General features: G+C 33.3%; 1 long non-coding RNA gene across 1 annotated transcript; it reads right to left on the bottom strand.

Annotated features, from left to right (window-relative positions):
* Positions 1-2377: 2377 nt before the first annotated feature.
* On the bottom strand, positions 2378-4987 carry LOC132069391 (uncharacterized). The gene is made up of 2 exons (XR_009417768.1): positions 2749-4987; positions 2378-2671 (listed from the first exon to the last, which is right to left on the bottom strand). It is a non-coding gene; the product is annotated as an uncharacterized LOC132069391 (long non-coding RNA).
* Positions 4988-5621: the final 634 nt, after the last annotated feature.

Genomic DNA, 5621 nt, shown 5'->3' with positions numbered 1-5621 from the left:
CTTGTAACATAAATAGGAAGCTAGATAGGAGATATGCTTTTGACGTTCCATGAGGCAATATGTATATAGAAGGAGAGTCTCATCTCTTCATGTAAAAATTTTTTGTAAGCTTAAATGAAATCCTATCAATCTTAGTATGGGACTTGTCCATACAAGATAGGTACAGTTGGAGATGATCCACTGTTTTTGTGCTTTAATGCAATGAATAAAAGAGCCCCTCGGTTGGGGGGTTGATTGATAAAAAAAAAAAAAAAAAAAAAAAAAAAAAAAAAAACGACCAAATGAGTCGTTACAGTGATAAAGTGGATATGATACATGTAGATCTCTGGGGAGCTTATAAAATTCCTACTTTTGATGAAAACAAGTTTTTCTTAACAGTTGTAGATGATTTTTCAAGATTTACATGGGTATTTCTACTTAAGCATAAGTATGATGTATGTGTATGCTTACAACAGTTTTACCAGTTCAACAAGACTTAAAAAATCATCAGAACTGAGAATTGCTAAATTCTGTGTGTCCAACATGTTTAATGAGTTCGGCATAATCCATCAACGAACTTGTGTGTATACACATCAGCAAATGAAGTTGCTGAGAGGAAACATAGACACATTTAGAAGTTGCAAGAGCTATAAGATTTCAAGCTCATATTCCTATTGAATTTTGGGGACACTGCATTGTAGCAGCAATTTATCTAATTAACAGATTGCCAACTACTGTATTAAACAATATGTCTCCTTATGAAAAATTCTATAATAGAAAGCCTTCTCTGAGTCACTTAAGGATATTAGGCTGCTTTTGTTTTGCAAAAGACTTAAGTCAACATGATAAATTGCAATCAAGACCTGAAACTGCAGTACATATGAGCTATTCTGATATACAAAAGAGCTATGCCTTAGCTAAGAACACATCGATATATTGTGTGTGAACATCATATTGTTTTTCCAACACTAAGATACACAAGCAATTTAGGACATGAAAGAACACAATCCAAGTGATACATTCTAATGAAATCAACTAGGTTAAAAGGTCATAAGAAATGATTGTCAAAGAAGAATCAAGAATTCTTGTTTTCTAATTAAAATCCAATTTTACACCCAACATAATGACTCTGAAATAATGCAAATGCACGTATGGTTCTCCCCATCCTTGGCCTTGGTACTAACCTATCTACAGTGCTTTTATTGGCGCCATTTTTGAACTTTGTAAATCACGTATGCAATCACTATGGATACGATATTTAATTTCCTTACTCTTTCCTCATAATACTTTGGATCTATTTGATACGAGGAAAGTTCGGTAAATGCAGTGATGGGTTTAGCCTTTAGGATGAAGCTCATAAAGCAAAGGTCTTGGGCCTCAAAATTTTTGGCCCCTTTTTTTATTTTTTTTATTTTTATCTATTATAAGTTTAAAAATTAATTTTTGAAAAAATGAATATTTTAAAGTTAAAAATATAAATTTTTAATTCAAAAATAAAAGATACAATATATTTGAACAATTCGAAGCATATGAAATTTTTTAACTACTGCTATCCAGAAATCAGTTGGTAAAAACAACGATGTGTACCATTCATGCTCGAGAAATCGTACTAGCTGTATTCCCTCTAAATTTAAATCATGGGATGCACGTGCGACAAATGAGATGCACATGTGGCGCACAAGATGCACGTGCCTGAGCTAGTTTTATTGAATATACTTGAGACATCTTGTTAAGATTTGGCTCTAGGCCAACAATTTTATTGAGCCGCCACTACTAAAAAAATAGAGAATTTCGACCTCATGCGGTCGAAAAAGGTCAATTTTCGGTCGCTAAGAGCTAGGTTGAATTTTTTTTGACCGCGTGTGGTCGATAATTTGACCACATGCAGTCGAAAAAAATCTACCTAAATTACGAAAATACAGTTTTCGACCGCATGAGGTCGAAAACGTTATTTTTTACTTAAATATTAGCAAAAAAATTCGACCGCATGCGGTCGAAAATATTATTTAAAGTTTTCGAGACCACGTGTGGTCGAAAATATGAAAGAATATAAAAAAAAAAATTCAGGATTTCGACCGTATGAAGTCGAAATTTAGCAATATTGTTGCCAGGAGGTCGAAATTCAAAATGCTTCCCAGAATTTCGACCTCATGGGGTCGAAATCTGGAAACATTTTTGCTAAATTTCTACCACATGCGGTTAAAATTCTAATTTTTGGGTACAATTTCGACCTCATGAGGTCAAAAATTATCAATATCTGGGCTTATTTTCGACCTCATGAGGTCAAAAATCTGGAAAAATAATTCCAGCATTCGGCTGCTTTTATAGCAGCCCACCTGCCAATCTCATTCATCAACCAACTCAACAATGCAATTCATCAATCATCCAACACATCCAATTAATCAACCATCCAACACATCCAATTCATCAACCAAATCATCAAAGTACTTCTACAATCATAAACTACAACATTCTGCAATCATAAACTACAACATTTTACAATCAAATTCAACCTAAAAGTACTTATTCAAATGAAAACTACATTCAAACACTTACACATCATAAACTTAAAGAACCATAAACTACATTCTACAATCAAATTCGCATTCAAAGTGTTGTTGAAATTCAGGGTCATCGGCGTGCCGCTTGGCTGAGTGGCACAAAACTCCCCAAAGTGTTGTTGAAATTCGTTCTGAAGTTGAAGGATACAATGTTAGTAGCTAAATTTAGTTTTTAAAAAGTAGTTATTATTGTTAATTAGTGACTTACCTAGGTTCACTTGGCCCTTGGTTCAATCCATTGGTCTGTACCATTGGCGTTCTTCGTCTTTCTCGTGTGAGTAATCTTGAAGATCTCATCTTGAGGTACTACATGACCCCTCTTGAGCTCCTGCAAACAAATCAAGATTAACAACTAAAAACAACTATAATTAAGTGACACTTATAGATGATAAAAGTGTATTGGACAATGTTTTTGAAATTGAAGTGTACTGGTCAATGTTTTTGGGTAGTGCCACTCCAAGAACATGGCAGAAAATGAATGCAGCAAGCCAAATGTTGATTTAGCGTTGACAGACGGTAACGAAGATTCCACACGGCCAAAAACTAATGTCTGATCATCCACAAAGTCAATTTCCTAGTGGAGAGGATCATAATGGTACTGAAGTGAATACTTCAGAAGGGGAAGAACATCACCATAGTGAATGCATGGACAATGATGACAGAGAATGTTTCAGTTCCCGACAAAAACATGTCTAGAAAGAAAAAAAAAGCACTAGTTTGGTCTTGTTTCTTAATTTCACTCAGTCATGAGCCATACTTTTAGTGCAAATGCAATACTCTTCACAGTATGGTCATATTGCTTAATTTCTCGCATTCATGAGCCAAACATATTTTGAATCTTTACTTGTTGTTAACTTATACACTAGCCAAGAATGCACAAAACTTAAAACTACTTCTGGTTTCCAAAGAAGCACATAATTATAAGATACATTTTGTTAACTGTAATTCCAGTCCAGTCCCCGAAATCCATGAAAATAGAAGTAATTCCAGGGTATAGAAATCTTAGTTACAAGTCATCAATTTACAAGTCCAAAACCAACAGTTTGTAAACTAATAACAGAACAACATTCTAACACCCAATGCTTGTCATATTGCTCAATATTTCTCATTCATAAGATAAGCATTATTCAAATTCTCCAGCGTGAATTTTTATCAGACTAACATTACTGTGAGTATAAGAGCTCCTACTTACGATATAGTAGTGAAAAGAAAGAGTGTACAAAAACAAAGAGTAAAAGTTGTCAATTGACTGATTTGATTTGAATCATATGCAAATAAGTTGGTTTGAATCCCTTATAGACAACTCCACATATCAACAACAACAACTCCAGTACAACACAACAAGAACAACATCAACAACAAGGCACAATATATCAACAACAAGTCATCAATACCTCATGATGACGGCAAGCTCAGATTGGAATCCCTATATCACCCTTCAACCCTATTATTATTGGGGCCCAGGAATCTCTATAGCACCCTAAAACAATCAAATTATACATCTGTTCATAGTAAATTGATGCCCGGGAAGAAAATTCTTTCTTAGTCCCAAGTCCCTAGACAATTAGCTTTAAATGATTACACAGAGAAACTGATTACCTCAATTATATACTTCATTCTATTCTTAAAAAGTTGACGCAATTGAACCTACATTTTACAAGTTGCCTCTGAAATAAGGAATCCGACTAAGTGCTACCAATGAATGTAAATGTAGCTGTTATGCGTGAGTATACTTGTAGTAATTCTCATCATAAAATTTATATTAAAAAAAAAAACAAATAGAAGAAGTTTAAAGATTGGAACTTTATCATAGCATACAATCTTGATATACTTCATCTGTTACTTGCTAGTGAAAGTAGTACGTAATATATTTTTGTCTTCATACTAATTTATGACTAAGGCATTAGTTGTATGCATTTTAAAGTCCATGCTAATAACACTTTGATCTACCATAACTATCCTATGAAATTCAATAATTCAATTTTGTTACAGACGGACTTACTGGAGAATAAAAAACAAAGCTCTCTCTTTTTTTTTTGATCAATTGATCAAAACCCTAAAATAAAGTTAACATTCTAAACCCTAAAACAAACATTGAACAATCAATAAAGTTAACAAATCTAGTAATTAAACTACACCTATACAAAGTAATGCAACTAATAATGATAAAATGAGATTGAAAATCAAAAAAGAAAAAAAAAATAAGACTAACCTCACTGTCTGTCGGCGGTGGCGGCGGAGGTGGCTGCTCCGGTGGTTTAACTGAGCGGCGTCACATACTTGGGGAACGCCGGTGGTAGGTGGTGGTCGTAGATGCGGTGGTGGGGTGGTGGGAATTTTGGGGAAGATAGTTTATTTAGAGAGGGGAAAGTTTGGACACGGGATGCAAATGGGGTTTTCAAGATCTGATAGGGTTTTTCTATTTTATTATTTTCAACCGTATGCGGTCGAAATATGTTTTTTTTTTTTTTAATAATTGTTTTTTATTTATATAATTTTTTTTTTTTTTTTTTTTTTTTTTAAAAAAAATTGTTTTTATTACATAGGGGGTAGGGGAAGAGGAAATGGGGGAGGGATTACAATGTAGGGATTCGAATTATTTATATAATTTAATTTTGTATAAAATGATTTTTTTTCCATTTATTATTTGAACAAAAATTAATTTCGACCACATGTGGTCGAAATTATATTTTCCCGTTAAAAAATCGACCGCGTGTGGTCCAAAACCTATAAAAAATAAAATAAAAAATAAATTCTAAAAATTTTGACCTCTTGGTCACTTTTTTTTTTCCACCAAAAAGTGAGGTCGAAATTTTTTGGTGGAAAATTGCAGTTTTTTTAGTAGGGCGCTCCTGGGTAAATGTTTCCATTTATGGAAAATATTTAAGTGGAAAATCTTATTAGTGTTTAGTTGGAGAGTGATAAACATTTTCAAAGATAATGTTTTCGTAACATTTCTAGTTTTGAAGGTGATAATAATGTCTTAGTGTTGGCTAAAACTATAATAAGAGCTTAAAAGTTGAAATAATTGTAACCAAAATGGCATATGTGTTCCGCCCAAAAATAAGAAACGTGATGCAC

The sequence above is a fragment of the Lycium ferocissimum genome, chromosome 9 (assembly GCF_029784015.1).
Source record: "Lycium ferocissimum isolate CSIRO_LF1 chromosome 9, AGI_CSIRO_Lferr_CH_V1, whole genome shotgun sequence".
Classification (NCBI taxonomy): domain Eukaryota; kingdom Viridiplantae; phylum Streptophyta; class Magnoliopsida; order Solanales; family Solanaceae; genus Lycium; species Lycium ferocissimum.
The sequence above is the reverse complement of the archived record's forward strand: the minus strand, read 5'-3'. Positions and strand labels throughout refer to the sequence as shown.